Source organism: Calonectris borealis, unplaced genomic scaffold (assembly GCF_964195595.1).
Source record: "Calonectris borealis unplaced genomic scaffold, bCalBor7.hap1.2 HAP1_SCAFFOLD_44, whole genome shotgun sequence".
Taxonomy (NCBI): Eukaryota; Metazoa; Chordata; class Aves; order Procellariiformes; family Procellariidae; genus Calonectris; species Calonectris borealis.
The window spans coordinates 266630-287883 of NW_027441456.1; positions in this window are offsets into that span (position 1 = coordinate 266630).

The window sequence follows — 21254 nt, forward strand, 5'->3', positions numbered from 1 at the left end:
ACGATCTCCTCCGTGTCCTATCTAGGGTCCCCAAATGCCCTCCCACTGATCGTTCCCAATGCCTTTCTTTCAGTCTTCCCCCTCAGTCCTTTGCCTTTCATCCTGTCCTCTGCGGTAGTGTCCCCGGATCCCCTTCCTTGAAGTCCCACTCCCAAACATTCTCCCAGTCCCCTTCATTTTGTCCTCTGCAGTCCTCTTCCTTCTGCCCCCACCAACCACCTCGCTTGAACTCCCCCTATCTCCTCCACTTGAATTTCTTTACGCCTCACTTGCGTCCCACGCAGTCCTGTCCATTCAACGCCCCCAGCCCAGTCCCTTGGGGTCCGCTAATTCACCCCAGTGCCCTGTCTTTGGGTGCCTCCTGCCCCCATTAGCTTTGGAGACCCCGAATTCCCCACGCTATCCGTGTCTCCATCCCCACCCCTGGTCCCTGCATGAACAGGTATCCCCAGTGAAACTTGGAGGAATGGGGCTTCGGGGAGCAGAAGGTATTTTCCCCCTCAGACCAAGGGGAAGCCATGGGCCTGGGGGGACTGGGGACACCTATGCCCTACCCACAGCCCCACCAAGGTCCAATCCAGACCACACCTTTCCTCTCCTTCCCTAGGCATTCTTCGAAGCAAGTGGAAGTTATAGCCGGCAAGTAAGTAGTGGGGTGGACTTGGAGGGCATCCAGTCTGGGGAATGGGAGGGCAATTTGGTCCTCCCATCCCTTGCTGGGACTGGGGACATCCCAGTGACCAGTGAGGTCTCACGGTCTCTCTACAGCTGAGCTACAGTTTCGGGCGAGTGAAGAGGGCTGAGGTAGGTACGATGAGTTCTGCTGGCTCCAGACCCTCCCGTTGCATGGCCACGACACTCCAGAGCATCCCAGCATAGGCCCCAATAGACTCCACTGCAACCCCAGAGAACACCCCTGCACCGCAGTGTTTTCCCAGGGAGGCCCCTTTCCCCAGGGCCCCCATTGCCTTCCCATCCATCCCATTACAACCCACTGCACCCCAGGATGTCCCAGTACACAGCCACCCACCCAGGTGGGCCCCTTCCCCAGGACGCCCCCTGCTTTCTGTGCACCATCATGGAAACTCATGTACCCCATTTCTCCCTGGAGGCACCTTCCCCAAGGACCCCATTGCTTTCCCCTGCCTCCCACTCCACCCCAGTGTACCCAAGCACGTCCTCCCACCACTAACCCTCCATTTCTCCCCAGCCCCTTCTGGCTGACCGGGCGGCGGAGCTTGTGCGCCGTAGACGCGTGGCTGCAGCTGTTGATGTCTAGGTGAGCAGCATCAGGGCGTCTCCAGCCCCGCAAAGGACCCTGGGCGCCAAGGGATTCCTACACCCTCTCGGGTGGGCAGAACTTGAGTATGGGAGAGGGAAACAGAGGGGACTGTCCATGATCCATGTCTCAGGGTGAGCTGGACAGAGCTGCCCCCATGCCTTTCCTGGCACCCAGTGGGGCTCTACAGACCCAGAGGGTCACCGTGCAGGCCAGGCAAGGGCTCTGGTGCCATACAGACCCCCAGGATCACCTTGAGGGGTGGGCAGGGCTCTGGGAGCTTTAGGGGCATCCTGGGCTAATGACACACTGGGCGAGGGGCTCTGGGTGCCATATGGATCTCAGGAGAGCCAAGTCCTATCCTGGGTATATTGAGGGCTCCAATTCCTGTCTCCTTCCCCAGATCCCTGCAGAGAGAGACGGTGGGGGCAAGGCCCCTCTCACGTCCCAGCAGACACTGGGGGGTTCATTTTGGGCTCTGTCTTTCAGGACTGGAACTGGTGGTGACACCCCTGTCCCATCCCCCTCCAGCGGCATGAGGAGATGATCATCCCTGGATGACCCCACCTGGTCCCCTGGGAGGCCTCGGCCATTTCCTTCTAATGATCAATAAACCCCTTCAGCAAAGCTACGCTCTGTGTGTCCGTCGGTGTCCTTGTCCATGTCCCCACCCATGTCCCCTCTCCTCTGCCAGCGCCCAGATGCCTGGGTTGTTTCTGGCTGCCATGAGCAGAGTGGCTGAGGGACCCCGGATGCCAGGGGTGTCTCTGTAAAGGAGATCCCCTTCCCACCCACCGTGTGCCCCCAGATAAGGGCACATTAGGGCAAACTGGGGTGTCCCCCCATGAGGCTGGGAGAGGTAAGGGGCAGATGGTGCCAACCTCCCAGTGTTTTGGAGGCACAATGGGAAACAGGTTCTTACCGGGGCTCTAGTGAGCACCATCCCCCAAACAGCACAATTTGGTGTCAGGACAGGAGAGGAGCGTGGACAGGCAGCCTGGACGCCTGGCTGCTCTGCCCCACTCTGGGAGGGGTGGTGGTTCCCTGCCCCATGGGTTCACCACTCCCGGGTTCACCACTCGCAGATTCACAGGAGATTTCTGAGCTCCACGTGCCCATGTGCCTTCCTGGACCTCCAGCCCACACCCTTCTCTGGGGTACCCCCCATCACAGGCCAGGAAGGCAGGTCATGGGCACCAGATGCTGCACAGACCTCTCCCTGTACCCCACCATGTGTGGCTCAGCTTTGCGGGACTTTGTGTTCATTATCTCTTGGCTGTGCTTTTGTCTCTCCAGGCATGCACTGAATTACCACCGACTTTTACGTTAGGAATTTTTCCCTCGCCCCACTGCATGTGATGGGCTTATTGGGTCTTTTCCAACCTAAATGATTCTGTGATTCTCTGATTCTATGATTTCATGTCTTCAGCAGGGTCGACTGCAGGGGCATATTTCCCAGGGGGCTGGGGGTTACCTGAGAGTCTCCAGGGCAGCAGAGTGCAAGCGGCACTGATGGGCAGTCTAGACTCTTTCCAAGCAAGAGGGCTCAAGTGTGGTTAGTGTCTCCCATGTGGAAGCTGGCCCATCCCTTTGATCCCTACCCACATCCCCTTGTCCCTAATGCTCTTAGTTCTGTGGCTGCAGGTCTATATTCTCATTTGTCGTTGGTGTTATCACTAACACCATTATTTTTTGGCCATGAAACAACCCAGATGAGAGTCCTTGAACACCCCAACTCAATGCAGACCCTGGGCTCGTGGCTGCACGGCTGCTTTGCTCAAGATGGGCAGTGTTTTTACTCATTCAGTAGTCTTTGCTCTGCTACTTCTACTCACCAGAGACCTTTGCTTGAGTGTTACAGAGAGGCAGCTTCTTCTCTGAACAGCAGATAGCTTCTTGGCATCATCTCCTGTGTCTTTGTCTCTGTGGCAGAGTCCAGAGATGAGGATGAGGGCATTGGTCACACCAAAGAGAAACTGCGGATCCTCACAGCCCTCCTGGCAATGTTGTCATGTTTCCAAAAGGAGTACCACTGCTCCTCCAGGCCTTTATCGACTGAACTAGCTGCTTCTCGCCTCAGGCAGTTCTTCAAGACTAGCTCTGTCCAAGAGGTGCTTCACATTGCACTCCATGCTTGCTCTTCCTGTTATGGGTAAGGGTGCCTTCACGTGGAGTAACAGGGAACAACGATTGTTTAACTTTTGCAAACTCTAGTTGACATACAGAGGAAGAGGCAACAATTTCTATACAATTTTGGCTCTTCTTTTTTTTTAATGAAACCACAAAATTAAAAAAAAAAAGAGAGAAAGACTGATTCTAATATTTCTTGGGAGTTGATTCTTACACAAAAAGCACCTCTTAGAACATAGATTCAAGTCATGTGCTTGTGACCTTTATATGTCTTCTATGGGACTCAAGGGACTCAGGTGTCTCCTAAATGACTTCTTCTTGAGCGCAGTGTACACAGGAGGGGGCACTTGTTGGCTAAAGAGAAGCCTGTGTTCTGGTGGGGCTCTGCAGAGCCCTGACTTGCATCCAGTGCTTCTGGACAGTCTCATTAATGACTGAAGGGATGGAGGGGGCTCTTTACAGAATGAGTCTGGGCAGGTTTGAAAGCAGTTTGGATGAGAAGCTCAGAATTTGAAATTGTGTTGTAAAATTGGAGGAAAGAGACTAGTCTGTTCTCCGTGTACACTACGAGTAAGAGGGGCGAGATGGCAGCAAAGAGGACTTGTGTTTGACTACAGTTTCTCCCAGGAAGGATGCGGAAACCTTGGAACAGAGTCATGGGATTGCTCGCGCCCCTCCTGGCACTGAAGCTCTCCCATATGCCTCTCCACTGCCTGAGAAAGTCCTTCAGGACGAGGAATAGTCTGCTTTGGGGAGTAGCAGTAGCAAGACAGGGCTTCCTTCATTTCCCTCCTGTCCTTACAGGTATCTGACCCAAGGGTTACAATGCCACGTGTGGTATAGCATGTGGCACTTCTTGTGACTCTCTTTACCCATTATGGTAAAGCTGATGGAACAAGGTGTCAGGACAGCTCAACATCAAAAATTGCAGCTTATACATCTATATTACACTTCCCTGCTACAGCCTTTGCCCTCGTCTGTATTGCAAAGGCCTCTTTAATTTTATGAATTGGTTTGTGCAGAAGGGATTATGAATTTAGAAAAAAACCCAGACATCCTGGACAGTAAGTAATAGAGGCATGGAATCATAGAACCATGGAATCACAGAATGGTTTACGTTGGAAGGGACCTTTAAAGATCATCTAGTTGCAACCCCGCCCACAGCAGGGACCTCTTCCACTAGCTCAGGTTGCTCAACGCCCCGTCCAACCTGACGCTGAACACTTCCAGGAATGGGGCATCCACAACTTCTCTGGGCAACCTGTTCCAGTGTCTCACCACCCTGATCATAAAAAATCTCTTCCTGATGTCAAATCTAAATCTTCCCTCTTTTAGTTTAAAGCCATTACCCCTTGTCCTATCACTACAAACCCTGGTAAAAAGTCTCTCTCCATCTTTCTTATAAGCCCCCTTTAGGTATTTGTCATGGTGTAACCCCGATGGGCAGCTAAGCACCATACAGCCATTCACTCACTCGCCCCACAATGGGACAGGGGAGAGAATCAGAAGGGTAAAAGTGAGAAAACTAATGGGTTGAGATAAAGACACTTTAATACATAAAGTAAAAGCTGCACGCTTCATTCACTACTTCCCATTGGCAGGCAGGTGTTTAACCATCCCCATGCATAATAACTACTTGGGAAGACACATGCCATAACTCTGAATGTGCTACCCTTTCTTCTTATCCCAGCTTTTATTTCTGAGCATGACATCGTATGGTATGGAATACCCCTTTGGTCATTTGGGGTCAGCTGTCCCAGCTGTGTCCCCTCCCAAATTCTTGTGCATCCCCAGCCTACTCTCTGACGGGGCAGTATGAGGAGCAGAAAAGGCCTTGATGGTGTGCAAGCACTGTTCAGCAAGAACTAAATCCCTGTGTTACCAACACTGTTTTCATTGCAAATCCAAAACACAAATCCCCACACTAGCGACTATGAAGAAATTTAACTCTGTCCCACTCAAATCCAGTACAGTATTGAAAGGCCATGATAAGGTGTCCCCAGAGGCTTCTCTTCTCCGGGCTGAACAACCCCAATTCTCTCAACCTTTCTTCATAGGAGAGGTATTCCAGCTCTCAGATCGTTTCCGTGGCCCTCCTCTGGACCCACTCCAACAGGTCCATGTCTTTCCTGTGCAGGGGGCTCCAGAGCTGGACACAGTGCTCCAGGGCGGGTCTCACAAGAGCGGAGTAGAGGGAGAGAATCACCTCCCTCGACCTGCTGGCCATGCTTCTTTTGATGCAGCCCAGGAAACGGTTGGCCTTCTGGACTGCGAGCACACATTGCCAGCTCATGTCCAAGTTCTCATCCACCAGTATCCTCAAGTCCTTCTCGGCAGGGCTGCTCTCAATCCCTTCATCCCCCATGCTGTACTGTTAGTGAGGATTGCCCCAACCCAGGGGCACTTGGCCTTCTTGAACTTCATGAGGTTTGCATGGACCAACCCCCCAAGCCTGTTGAGGTCCCTCTGGAGGGCATCCCTTCCCTCTAGCGAATCAACTGCACCACTCAGCTTGGTGTCGTCTGCAATCTTGCTGAGGGTGCACTCAATCCCCCTGTTTATGTCGTTGATGAAGATATAAAATAGTATTGATCCCAGCACGGACCCCTGATGGACATCATTCGTTACTGGCTTCCACTTGGACATTGAGCCATTGACTGTAACACTGTTGAGAGATGCTATTGATAATGCAGATAGCGCTGCTGATGCCATAGCAGATGCAGATACCATTCCAGATGCAGACACCATTGCAAAGGGGGTTGCAGATTCAAATACCACTGCAGAAACCTTTGCATATACCTTTGCAGATGCTCCTACCATTCCTGATAATGTTGCCAATGCAGGTACCAAAGCAAATACCTCTGCAGATCAGATGCCATTTCAGATGCTGATTCCATTGCAGCAACCGCTGCAGATACCATTGCTGATGCAAAGTCAGATGCAAGTACAATGGGAGAAGCAGATGCCATTGCAGATGCAGACATCACTGAAGATGCAGAGGCCATTGCAGATACTCTTACCATTACAAATGCCATTACAGCTGCAGATAGCACTGCAGATGTTGATGCCATTGCAAATGCCATTGCGGATGCAGATACCGTTGCAGATACTGATCCTATTGCAGATATGATAATCTTACACATATCAATGCAGATACAATTACCACTACAGATGCAATCACCAATACCATTACAGATCCCAATACCAGTACAGAGACAGCGGTACCATTACAGATAGTCAAACTGATACCGAGACCATCAGTGGTACAGATACCATTAGAGATAGGGTTGCTTATACTATTTCAGCTAGCGAGAGAATTACTCATGCACATACATTAACCAAATACACGTACACATACGGAAACCATTGCAAGCACATGTGCAGATACAGGCTCTGGATGGGATGGCGTTAACTTTCCCCATAGCAGCTCTCATAGTGCTGTGCTTTGGTTTTGTGTTTAGAATGGTGTTAATAACACAGCAATGTTTTGGCTGCTGCTGAGCAGTGCTCGCACAGCAGCAAGGCTGTCTCTCCAGCCACCTGCCTCAAAGGCCGGTAGGCTGGGGGTGGGCAAGAGGCTGGGAGGGGACACAGCCAGAACAGCTGACCCAAACTAACCAAAGGGATTTTCTGTACCATATGACGTCATGCTCAGCATTAAAAGCTAAGAGAAAGGGGACGGGGGCATTCATTATTAATGCATTTATCTACTGAAACAACCGCTATGCATACTGAGGCCCAGCTTCCCAGGAAGTGCTGGACATGGCCTGCTGATGGGAAGTAGAGAAGAATTTTTTTGTTTTCTTTGCTTCCACGTGCGGCCTTTGCTTTTCTTTATTAAACTGCCTTTAGCTCAACCCACAAGTTTTCCATCTTAATTTCTCCCCCAGTCCTGCTGAGGAGGAGGAGTGATAGAACGGCTTGGTGGGCACTTGGCAACCAGCCAAGGTCAACCCACCCCACTGATGAACAATAGCTAGTTTCTTTGGCAATCGTATAGTTTTTAACAGCTCAGTACTTACTCTCACTGGAAGTTATAAAGCTACGCTGCTTCCATAACTGTCCACTGGTGTGGCATACTTCAAATGCATACCAAGAATCAGTACAAATATTTGCAGTCTTTTCTTTGGACAGCTGGAAAGTCTTTGTTAATGCAATCAATTCTGCTGCTTGTGCACTCAGCTTCAGACTGAGTGGTGAAGCCCTTACTACTTTATTTTCAGTAGTTTCTGAATAACCTCTAACCGAGTTACCGCTCAGATAATGTGTGGACCCATCTACACGTAGTTCAAGACCTGGATGTGGAAATGGTACATCTGTTAAATATTTTAAAGTCTTTTTGTCTTCACAAGCTGTTACCACACCATTGTGATGTGGAGTTTCTTCCCCAGGAGGAGGAAGTAGACTAGCAGGATTCAGCATGTTACATTGCTTAATTGTTATGTTTTCCACCGGTAAGAGAATCAGCTCATAATGATGTATTCGCTGTGGTGACAGTGCCTGGGTAAGGTGCTGTGACAGCAGCATTTCAATTTCCTTCCCCAAAATTTGAGATCAAAAAACAAGTTATGCCAGGATGGCAACCGGGCCTGCCTGTCCAGCAAGTGAAATCCTATCAATGGAAAAATGACAATAGCCCATATATTTTAATTCCAGTTGGCCCTCAACAACAATTGGTAAAATTTCTAATAGATACAGGAGCACAAATTTCAATATTGACACAACAAGATGCCGAGAAGCTGGATGTACAACCTGGGGGACAAAGAGTTAAAATCACTGGAGTGAATGGAGCAAGTGTTATGTGCCAAACTGCAAAAGTTAATTTTTGGCTCCCGGGCAAGAAGCACATGTTGTCTACTCACTTTGCAGTTAAAGATCACAATGAGAATATTTTAGGTTTTGATGTTTTGAATGGCCGAACCTGGCATCTGCCAGAAGGCAGCCTGTGATCCTTTGCTTCAAATGTCGACCCTAACCCTGATACAAAGCGGAAGGTTTACAGCGCGTTTATGAATGCTGTAGCACTCCGTGCAGCCCCTGCACTCCCTGATTCAAAAACTACCAACGTGCCACAGTATCCGATTTCTGGTGCTGCACGAGCTGGAATCTCTGAAGTAATAGCAGATTTGCAAAAGTGGCACATTATCTCCAGAAACCACTCCCCCTATAATTCACCGGTTTGGCCAGTCGGAAAACCGGATGGGAGGTGGCATCTAACAATTGACTATCGGTGCTTAAATGCCAACACAGCTCCACTAACGGCTGCAGGACCCAATATTGCACCTTTAACAGCCACACTACAAGCAGCCGCACCCCCATGGATGGCAGCGCTAGATATAAAGGATATGTTCTTTATGGTTCCCTTGCAAGCAAAAGGATAAAGAGAAATTTGCTTTTACTTGGGAAAGTATACAATACCCCACAGGGGTATAAACGTTCACCCACCATTGCTCATGCTGCGCTTGCTGAACTTTTACAAACCGTCTCACTTCCTCAGAATGTGAAACTGTACCACTATATAGATGATATTCTAATTGGAGGAGATTCCCCTGAAGAGGCAGGGGAAGCCGCAGCAACAGTGTAGCAAGTGCTACATAAAGCAGAAGTTGAAATCCCACCTGAGAAATGTCAGGGACCAAGTAAAGAGGTAAAATTTTTAGGTACTTGGTGGATTGCAGGTGGTGCAACAATTCCACCAGACACCCTAAGTAAAATGGAACAATTGCAGATGCCCCAGTCGAGGAAAGAATTACAAGAGCTTATGGGTACTTCAGGGTGCTGGAGGAAACATGCACCTGGATTTTCTATCATTGCTTGGCCACTCTACTCACTTTTATGAAAGGGAAAGCCATGGAAATGGAACCAGAACATGAAGAGGCGGTGAAATCTCTACTACAGGGATTAAAACCGCATCAGTCATTGGGACCAGTACAACCCCACGACCCTATGGTCAGGATGGGGTTTTGCTGAACATGGTACTTATTGTAACCTGTTCCAAACTGGCCCTGATGGACTGAAAAGACCTTTGATGTTCAGCTCAACTGCATTGAAAGAGACAGAACAGAGGTATTCCAAGTGGGAAAAGGGACTGTTGTCTTTAGTCCGAGCAGTGAGACAAGCTGAGAAAGTACACCAGGAACAACCTGTTCAAACCAGAGGTCCATTTAACTTACTAGAAGCAATCCTAAAGGGGACTGCTCCCCCAGAAGGAGTTGCACAAAACCCCACAGTCAGAAAATGGTATGCCTACTTAACAGGAATTACAGAAGAAATGAAATTAACCGAAGGACATACTAAAGCTCCCAAGTTACAGATGCCTATAAACACAGACCCATTAGTGTTGCAACAACCTTTTAAACCCTCACCAATTTTAAATGCACCTCCCCTCACCGAGGGAACACCAGCAGAAGACATTTGGTTTACTGATGCCTCAGCAAGAAGAATAGATGGCAAATGGCAATACAAGGCTGCTGCATTAAACATTAAACACAACACTGGCAAGCAAATTATAGAAGAAGGTGAAGGTAGTGCACAAATAGGAGAATTAAGGGCAGTTGTTCTAGCAGCACAAAACGGAGCAAAAGTTATCTATGTCGACTCCTACGCTGTGTGGGCAGGTGCCACACAATGGCTTTGTCAACGGGAAGCCGCGAACTGGGAAGTAAACAGATCTCCAGTTTGGAGAACTCAAGGTTGGCAACTATTATTAAATATAGCCGGGAAAACTCCATTCAAGATGGGATGGGTGAAAGCTCACGCCAAAAATAATAAGCCAGCCACAAACTGGAATCAAAAGGTAGATGAATTGGCAAAGATTAGAAAGATAAAAATAGGAGATTCCTTAAATTCTGAGTGGTGGAAGAGGTCGCCCAGAGATGCTGTGGATGCCCCATCTCTGGAAGCAATCAAGGTCAGGCTGGATGGGGCTTTGAGCAACCTGATCTAGTGGAAGATGTCCCTGCCCATGGCAGGGGGGTTGGACTAGATGGTCCTTAAAGGTCCCTTCCAAACCAAATCATTCTATGATTCTATGACCTGGGGGCATCTGTGGAGGCTGGTGGGGCATTTGTTTGGCCAACGGAAATGGCAGCAGATGCCCACATTTAGGACGTCAGAACCTGTCCCTGTCTGTTATTTTTTGGGCAGCCTGTGCAGGGATACCTCTGATCAAATGGTGTCATGTACCACAGCGAGACCTGAGTTTCTGTCTCTCTTTCCCATCAGCTGGGTTTACTAGATCCCCACTGACTAGAATGACGGTGGTCTCATGAACATCCCCACATGGCCTGATCAAATTCAGGACAGTTACTTGATTTACTGGCAAAATACAGGCCTGTAATTCTACGTGAGATGCCAAGGTTCACAAAAACCTACATGCGGCTGGCAGGTACAGCACAGGAAAGCCATCCACATTCAGAGCGAGAGTGTGTCAGACACCCCAGACAGCACTGCAGACAGACTGGGTGCCTTTGTGCAAGCCACTGGTTGCTACCACTGCAGTGCCGCAAGGTCTGTCCCTTCTCTGTCCAGTAGATAGAGGGCAGTCCAGGAATACAAGGCGCATCACGCTGGGGTCTCCACTCATGTGCCTACGCTCTCAAACTGCTGCTATTTTCTCTCCCCCATCCTTTACTCACCCACTTGAAAATACAGTCAAGGAACAGACCAACAATTTTCACAGTGTCCCTGTCAGCAGCACCTTGTCGCTCCTGGAGACGGGCTTCACCTCCACCAAAGACCCGCAGGGGCAGCAGAGACACCACTGACAGCAAACCCGTTTCTTTCCAGGGCTGCACTTCCCAGCCCTGTTTCTCTCTGTCCTTGGGGACAGCAGGGTTTGCTCACTCTCTTGGTGTCCCATTTCATCTTTGTGTTTCCATCTGCCGACCATGCCGTCATGTCTCTGCTCTGAAGCAAAGCCTTTGCACACTCGGGGACTTGGACACGCCGTAGCAGGTTTCCCAAAACAAGGCAGAATTGGCCTGGAGCCACGCCTGAGGTGCTGCAGCCCAAACGTGCCCTGATGCCCTCAGCCAGGGGCACAGCCAGGATGATCTGGAGCCTGTGCTTTTTGACATCGATGGAGTAACTGCCACGGCATGGTGGGGCAAGTCACACAGCTTGGGGTGCTGCAGTGGATGGATACAGGCTTTTCAGGAGAGACTGGCTGGAAGGATCCAGAGTGGGGTTCCTTCAAAGCGAAGAAGCTGCTTGGATGTGTGGAGCTCCTCTATTGGGCGGGTGACAATTTGGGTGAGCCCTTGTGGGTGAGGGTCAGAGAAGAGGCCAGTAAACGTGGCATCGTGGTGTGACATAACCTGCAGTCAGGGTAAGGAAGCAGGCATAGTCTTTTCTAAGCCCACCAAGGAAGTCTCTGGATGTATAGGCCTGGGTCTCACTGGGGACTTTAATGACCCTGGCATTTTCTGGAAGGGGAACAACAGCAGCATGCAAACAGCCCAGGCACTTTCTTGAAGTGTTTTGGGACAACTTCCTAGCACAGCTGCCAGATGGGCCAAAGAAGATAATGCAAACCTGGATCTGATACTTGCAAGCAAGGCAGAGCTGGCCAGGGATGTCAAGGTCGGTGTAAGCCTTGGCTGTTGCGACCCTGAAATAATGAGGTCCCAGCTCTCGAGGAGACTGAGCAAGGAAAACAGAAGACTGCAGGCGCTGGACATCAGAGGAGCAGACTTTGGCCTATTCTGGGGAGTTTTAGTGGGAATCTCATGGTCAGCAGCACTGAAGGGCAGCAGAGCTCAGTAGCTGGTCTTCAGGGACAGCATCCTCCAAGCACAGCAATGGTCCATATCAAAACTCAGCTGAAACTTGAAAATGAATTCAAGGGCACCATAACGAGCTGTTACTCCTTCAGGAACAGTTAAAGATGCAGCAACTATAACATGGGATCGCTGCTAAATTTAGTAGGAGTAGGTATAGACAGAGATGAGATATTCTGTGCGCTCTTTATCTCAGTTTTCATCACAAGGTTTCCCAGACCTTTGTGCCTCAAGGCAGGACTCTGGAGGAGAACAGCAGTCAGCAGTGGATGGGAATCAAATCAGGGGCTACTGGAGCAAAGCCAAGCCTTACCAGTCCGTGGGGCGAGAGCGGCTGCATCCAAGGGTGCTGAAAAAGCCAGACAATGTCCCAGTGAGGCCACTCTGCATCATCTTTCAAAGGTTATCGTCACAGGCCCACAGGGAGGAAGTGAGATTCTCTTTCTGGTCCTGGAATTGGCTGGCCAAGCCATCCACAGCTGGTGCCTCCATGTCTGTCCAGCTCTTTAGCACCAGGGTGTTGGCATATGTTAAGCGGCTATCAATTGCCATCCACCTGGTTTGCATTTATCTCAAAGGCAGCCTTGATCTCTCCTAAGTCAATATTCCTCAGTTATGACGGTGCATACAATTCATCAATTCTTTTCAAAATAACTTCAGAATATAAGTAACATCTCAGCTTATTTAAGTATGATAAATAATTCAACACTGCGTAACTCAGCTATCTAGTAAATAACACACAAAGCAGAAGCAGTCAAAATGAAAATCTTCCAGGTGACTGCCTGCTCTTTGGGCAATTTCCAAAGCAAATATTCAAGTCAGTCACCTTAAATCTTTTCACACCCGATCCACAACAGATCTCTTATTTATAGTTAGTGTCCCGTGAAGATATAACCATATCCATAACCCTTAAAAAGGACATATAATGTCAATGAAGAAGCTGAGCCATTTACAGTTCTCCTGAACCACTTATCAGTGTATTTTTATTTCTCTGAAGCCATGACAGGAGTCTCTATCATCATGGGGACAAAACCAGTGACACCTCGGTTTCAGTGAAGCTCAGGCAAACCTCCCACTGACTTCAAAACCTAAACCAGATCTTCACCACCAGCCTTTGATTCCCAGCTTGTGTTTCATAAAAATAAATTATCCTCACATCCTCATAGACAGAGGACTAAAATAAAGCACTATTTTACTTTCAGTAACGGCGATTGGGAAGCACAGCGTGGTAGCTTGAATTACTGTGGCACATAACAAAGAGAGGATGAGTTTACAGGGGAAGGTGCCAGCCTTACGAAGTATTCATGGATCCGGTATGTGCTGCATCTCCTGATTGAGACCTTACTCACCCTGTCACCTCCCGCTTCTAGCTCACACCACCAGTAAAAATGCTGATCTTCTCAAGATGCAGAAATAAATAAATATCTGTCCTGTTATCTATCTCTTCTGATAGTTGTGGGCGTCTACTGGGAGGCAAAACAGGGGTGCCTGAGTGTCCTGGTTCCAGCTGGGACAGAGTTAACCTTCTTCCCAGTAGCTTGGGGGTGTGCTGTGTTTTGGGTTTGGTGTGAAAGGAGCGTTGATGGCCCATTGATGCTTTGGCTGTTGCTGGGTGGTGCTTGCACTGGGGGGAGCACAGCCAGGGTGGTGGACCCAGCTGGCCAATGGGGTATTCTATACCATGTGACATCATGCTCAGTATAAAAACCGGGTGTGTGGGGGGGCTCGCCCCCCCGTTCGTGACACGCGGTCGGCGGTCGGTGAGCAGTTGCATTGTGCATCGCCTGCTTTGTATATTCTGTAACTGTTGTTGTTCTCATTGTTATTATTACTGTTCTACTTCATTCTATTTCAATTATTAAACTGTTTTTATCTCAACCCAGGAGTTTTCCTACTTGTGCCCTCCCAATTCTCTCCCCCATCCCATGAGGGGGTGGGGGGGAGGGTGAGCGAGTGGCTGCATGTGGTTTCTTTGCTGACGACAGTCCTTTTTGGCGCCCAACATGGGGCAGCGAAGGGTTGAGATAACAACAGATTAATTAGAGCATATTAAGGAATTTATATCTGGTAACATATTAATTTGTTCTGCACCATGCTCTTGTTTTTACTGTACCTGTTAAAGATTGGAGTTGGGTTTTGTAGTCTGCTGTGCTCTGCAGTGATTAATGATGTTTTGCCTGGGAGATTTGTTACTAAAACGCTGGCATTGGGGGTTATTTGGTATTTGGGATTTGTAATGAAGCTGTTACTATATTTCAGGTACCACCTCATGGAGACCGTTAGCAATTATACCTTTTCCTCTGAGAGATTTTTTATGGAGGAAGTAGAGAATGGCACCCTCACTACCTTCCTCTATGATGTCGTCTCCTTTTGTTAAAATAACTTGTCAGTACCTTGAACATCCCTGGGTAGTTAAGGTACATCTATTGGTACTCCTTGGGAATATTGTTGTGGTTTTATCCAAGGTTAGTAAGCAATATAAGAACGTCATCCAGAGATCTGCCCCAAGGCTGGATAGTTATGAGTGGCAGGGCGAGTGGGATAGCATGGGCAAATGCCTGGGACGGTGGGCACCCCCAGTGTTCTGGAACTTCACCCCTGAGCAAGTGCAGAATCCTGAAAAATTAGTAGAATATTTGGAAGAAGTATGCTGTCACCCTGGCCATCCTAGGGAGACACAAATCACTGCAATGTGCTGGGGCCTGGCCCATGCCTACCGAGCCCTGTTTAACACCACTCAGAACCCCCAAGGGGAAGGAAACGTCTCTGCAGCTGATGACAAAGCAACAGGCCCTGCGTCTCTACCGCACCCCCCACGGCAAGCACAGCGGCTCCCTCGCCCCCCAGGGCAGGCACGGCAGCTACTCCGCCCCCTGCAACAGAGAACCAACCCATGCCGGTATCAGTCGACCCTATACAAAAGAGAAAATGCACAAGAAAATCAGCTCGTCTAGTAAGGGATGAAGATGAACCAGGGCCATCACGAGAACAGGAGGAGGAGGAGGAGGAGGCAGAACCTGTAAATGAGATGGTGACCACCCGATCCCTATCCCTGGGTGAGCTGCAAGATATGTGAAAAGACTTCAGTTGTCGTCCAGGCGAGCACATTGTCACCTGGCTGCTCCGATGCTGGGATAACGGGGCCAGTAGCCTGGAATTAGAGGGTAGGGAAGCCAAGCAGCTGGGATCCCTTTCTAGGGAAGGGGGCATTGACAAAGCAATTGGACAAGGGGCACAAGTCCTCAGCCTCTGGAGGCGAATCCTCTCAGGTGTGAAGGAAAGGTATCCCTTCAAGGAAGATGTTATATGACACCCAGGCAAGTGGACCACCATGGAGAGAGGTATCCAGTACCTGAGGGAATTAGCCGTGCTGGAGGTGATTTATGATGACCTGAACAACGAGCAGTTATCCAAAGACCCAGACAAAGTCAAATGCACCCGACCCATGTGGCGGAAGTTTGTACGGAGCGCACCAGCGTCACGTGCCAACTCATTGGCAATAATGACCTGGAGAGATGGAGAGGAACAAACAGTGGATGAACTGGCTGGCCAACTCCGGCAATATGAAGAAAGTCTCTCTTCCTCCCTACGGGCCTGTGTCTCTGCTGTGGAGAAACTGTCTCAGGAGGTCCAGCAACTCAAAGAGGATATGTCCTGCTCCCCACCTGCACGGGCCAGTGTCTCAGCCATTAGGAGCAAACGTCCCTCTGCTCAAGAGAGGACACATCGTGGGTACACACCCCAGGGCACCCTGTGCTTTTACCTGCGTGACCACGGAGAGGACATGAGGCAGTGGGATGGAAAACCTGCCTCAGCCTTACAGGCACGCGTACATGAGTTGCAAGGAAAAACAACCACAAAAGGGAGTTCTTCCAGGAAAACTGCTGCCCCAGTCTCCAGCGAGCAGTTCCCCAGACAGGGTAGAAGGACTGATTCCACTTCCGACCTTAACAAAGGGACTTCTGATTCACACTTACAAGAAGTGGATAGTGAATATGATGACCAGGACTAGAGGGGCCCTGCCTCCAGCCAGGTGGAGGAAAGGGACAACCGGGTTTACTGGACTGTGTGGATTCGATGGCCTGGCACATCAGACCCACAGGAGTGTAAGGCTCTCGTAGACACCGGTGCACAGTGTACCCTGATGCCATCAGGCTATAAAGGGGCAGAACCCATTTGTATTTCTGGAGTGACAGGGGGATCCCAAGAGTTAACTGTATTGGAGGCCGAAGGGAGCCTAACCGGGAATGAGTGGCAGAAGCACCCCATTGTGACTGGCCCAGGGGCTCCGTGCATCCTTGTCATAGACTACCTCAGGAGAGGGTATTTCAAGGACCCAAAAGGGTACCCGTGGGCTTTTGGTATAGCTGCCCTGGAGACGGAGGAAATTAAACAGCTGTCCACCTTGCCTGGTCTCTCGTAGGATCCTTCTGTTGTGGGGTTGTTGAAGGCCAAAGAACAAGTACCAATCGCTACCACAACAGTGCACCGGCGGCAATATCGCATCAACCGAGACTCTCTGATCCCCATCCATAAGCTGATTCATCGACTGGAGAGCCAAGGAGTGATCAGCAAGACTCGCTCACCCTTTAACAGTCCCATATGGCCAGTGCGAAAGTCTAATGGAGAGTGGAGACTAACAGTAGACTACCGTGGCCTGAACGAAGTGACGCCACCACCGAGTGCTGCCGTGCCGGACATGCTAGAACTTCAATACGAACTGGAATCAAAGGCAGCCAAGTGGTACGCCACAATTGACATTGCTAATGCGTTCTTCTCCAACCCTTTGGCGGCAGAGTGCAGGCCACACTTTGCTTTCACTTGGAGGGGCGTCCAGTACACCTGGAACCGACTGCCCCAGGGGTGGAAACACAGCCCTACCATTTGCCATGGACTGATCCACACCGCACTGGAACAGGGTGAGGCTCCCAAACACCTGCAATACATCGATGACATCATCGTGTGGGGCAGCACAGCAGAAGAAGTTTTTGAGAAAGGGGAGAGAATAGTCCAAATCCTTCTGAAGGCCGGCTTTGCCATAAAACGAAGTAAGGTCAAGGGACCTGCACACGAGATCCAGTTCTTAGGAATAAAAGGGCAAGATGGACGTCATCAGATCCCAATGGATGTGATCAATAAAATAACAGCCATGTCCCCACCAACTAGCAGAAAGGAAACACAAGCCTTCTTAGGCGTGGTGGGGTTTTGGAGAATGCATATCCCAAATTACAGTCAGATCGTAAGCCCTCTCTATCAAGTGACCAGGAAGAAGAACGATTTCAAATGGGGCCCTGAGCAACAACAAGCCTTTGAACAAATTAAACGGGAGATAGTTCAGGCAGTAGTCCTTGGGCCAGTCCGGGCAGGACAAGATGTAAAGAATGCGCTCTACACCGCAGCCGGGGAGAATGGTCCTACTTGGAGCCTCTGGCAGAAGGCACCAGGGGAGACTTGAGGTCGACCCTTAGGGTTTTGGAGTCGGGGATACAGAGGATCCGAGGCCCGCTATACTCCAACTGGGAAGGAGATATTGGCAGCATATGAAGGGGTTCGAGCTGCTTCGGAAGTGGTTGGTACTGAAGCACAGCTCCTCCTGGCACCCCGACTGCCGGTGCTGGGCTGGATGTTCAAAGGGAGGGTCCCCTCCACACATCATGCAACCGATGCTACGTGGAGTAAGTGGGTCGCACTGATCACACAACGGGCCCGAATAGGAAACCCCAGTCGCCCAGGAATCTTGGAGGTGATCACGAACTGGCCAGAAGGCAAAGATTTTGGAATATCCCCAGAGGAGGAGGTGATACGTGCTGAAGAAGCCCCACTGTATAATAAACTACCAGAAAACGAGAAGCAATATGCCCTGTTCACTGATGGGTCCTGTCGCCTTGTGGGAAAGCATCGGAGATGGAAGGCTGCGGTATGGAGTCCTATACGCCAAGTCGCAGAAACTGCTGAAGGAGAAGGTGAATCGAGTCAGTTTGCAGAGGTGAAAGCCATCCAGCTGGCCTTGGACACTGCTGAACGAGAAAAATGGCCAGTGCTTTATCTCTATACTGCCTCATGGATGGTGGCAAATGCCCTGTGGGGGTGGTTGCAGCAGTGGAAGCAGAACAACTGGCAGCGCAGAGGTAAACCCATCTGGGCTGCCGCACTGTGGCAAGATATTGCTGCCCGAGTAGAGAACCTGGTTGTAAAAGTACGTCACGTAGATGCTCACGTACCCAAGAGTCGGGCCAGTGAAGAGCACCAAAACAATCAGCAGGTGGACCAGGCTGCTATGATCGAAGTAGCTCAGATAGATCTGGACTGGCAACATAAGGGTGAATTATTTATAGCTCGGTGGACCCACGACACTTCAGGCCATCAAGGAAGAGACGCAACATATAGATGGGCTCGTGATCGAGGGGTGCACTTGACCATGGACACTATTGCACAGGTTATCCATGAATGTGAAACATGCGCTGCAATCAAGCAAGCCAAGCGAGTAAAGCCTCTTTGGTATGGAGGACGATGGTTGAAATATAAATATGGGAGGCTTGGCACATTGATTATATCACACTCCCACAAACCCGACAAGGCAAGTGCTATGCTCTCACCGTGGTGGAAGTAACCACAGGATGGCTGGAATCATATCCCGTGCCCCATGCCATCGCCTGGAACACCGTCCTGAGCCTTGAAAAGCAAGTCCTATGTCGACATGGCACCCCAGAAAGAATTGAGTCAGACAACAGGACTCACTTCCGAAACACCCTCATAGACACCTGGGCCAAAGAGCACAGCATTGAGTGGGTCTATCACATCCCCTACCACGCACCAGCCTCCGGGAAAATCGAACGATACAACGGACTGCTAAAGACAACACTGAGGGCAATGGGTGGTGGGACATTCAAGCATTAGGACACTCATTTAGCAAAGGCCACCTGGTTAGTCAACACCAGGGAATCTTTCAATCGAGCTGGCCCTGCCCAATCAAAACCTTTACGCACTGTAGATGGAGATAAAGTCCCTGTCGTGCATATGAGAAACATGCTGGGGAAGACAGTCTGGGTTACTCCTGCCTCTGGCAAGGGAAAACCCATTCGTGGGATTGCTTTTGCTCAAGGACCTGGGTGCGCTTGGTGGGTGATGCGAAAGGATGGGGAAGTCCGGTGTGTACTTCAAGGGGATTTAATTCTGGGTGAAAATAGCCCATGAACTGGATTGTATGATGTTAGTTACTATATAATACTGTATGTCATCACTTCTATGGTTACTCTATGCCATATTAACAGTATTACAGTAAGAATCACCCAGGTTAATGTAGGATGAACTCTGATGAAACCGAGCAAAGTGCAGCGATGATAGAACCGGACGAGCGCCCAGAACTGGCCTCAGCATGCAAGAGCCCAACACCACACACCATCTCTCCTGCCCTGAAAGACTGTTATGGCAGATGGAACCCGAAGTCATGGACTAAATGAACTCAATGGACATTTTAGAGGGATGGCCCGTGGACTAAGGGAATGATATCTCTGTGTGTGTATATATCAAAAGGCAGGAAAAGTGGTGATGACTAATTGGAATGTATTGGAAAATGTGAGACCTGGGCATGATGTAGATGGTACAGAATAAGGGGTGGATATTGTCCTGGTTCCAGCTGGGACAGAGTTAACCTTCTTCCCAGTAGCTTGGGAGTGTGCTGTGTTTTGGGTTCGGTGTGAAAGGAGCGTTGATGGCCCATTGATGCTTTGGCTGTTGCTGGGTGGTGCTTGCACTGGGGGGAGCACAGCCAGGGTGGTGGACCCAGCTGGCCAAGGGGGTATTCTATACCATGTGACATCATGCTCAGTATAAAAACCAGGTGTGGGGGGGGGCTCGTCCCCCGTTCGTGACACGCGGTCGGCGAGCAGTTGCATTGTGCATCGCCTGCTTTGTATATTCTGTTACTGTTGTTGTTCTCATTGCTATTATTACTGTTCTACGCCCCGCAGACTCCCCCCGATTGGGACTCTCGTGAAGCACCAAGCTTGCTGAATGGGTTCCTTGTGCCACAGGCCCTGGGCTTATCAGAGATGCTGTGGGGACAAACATCCCTCCTCTTGCCAGGGGAGCTCTGTCCCCACAATTAGAGCCGCGTGGCTGCCTAGGGACAAGCACCCGCTTCATCGTGTCCCTCTGGACAGCCACATCCTGCTCAGAGACAATGCTGGCCTGGGTCGAGGACGAGGGCATTGAAGGGACACTCCATGGGGACAGGGGCCTTTGGTGAGCTGTGGCCAAGTCCCGGGCAGGGGCAGGGCAGGAGCCAGAGCCTTGTTGGGGACGGGGTCACTGGGACCCACTGTCTGGGGGCAACTCTGCAGAGTGGGAGCCGTGTTGTCTGGGAGGGCACAGTGGCCCCAGGCAGCGGCAGGGTGAGGGCCGGGGCAGGGGATATTCTGCTCTGTTCTCTGCTCTGGGGAGGCCATGTCTGGGACTGGACCAGTTTGGGGCCTGCAGTGCAAGGGAAATGGGGTGGGCTGGAGCTGGGCACCGTGACCACCCCAGCACTTCCTCCAAGCCGAACCCTTGTGTCCCAGTGCCCAACATTCACCAGTGCTCCCCATTGCCTCCACGGACTGAAGATCCCAGTCACCCAGCTGTCCCCATTGCCCATTCCCCAAGTTGTCCTCCTACGTCCCAGTGTTCCCAAATCCCAGGGTCCCAGGGGTCAGTCCCAGCCCCCCATTTACCCAAGGGGCTGGAGAAGGGCCAGAGACAATTCTGCTTAGAAACCCTTGGTTTGAGGCTGGCGTCATCTCTGGGGGAGTCCCAGAGGGAAAGGCTGGCCTGGGAGGTGAGAGGCACTGCGAGATGGCAGTGCTGGGAGGTGACGGGCACTGGGAGCTGGGGGGATCTAGCTTTGGGGGGCTGTTGGAGGATGGTTTCGTGTTGGAGCAGTGGGTCATCACCGTAGGGTTTCCGGCTGTCAGAGGCGCACTGCCCGTCCCCCTCACCACCCGCAGATGCCTGGGCCCTTCCATGTGCAGCTGCCCCTTGCAGGAAGCTGGACTGATGCCGGGGAAGGTGGCTGGATCAGTGCCGGA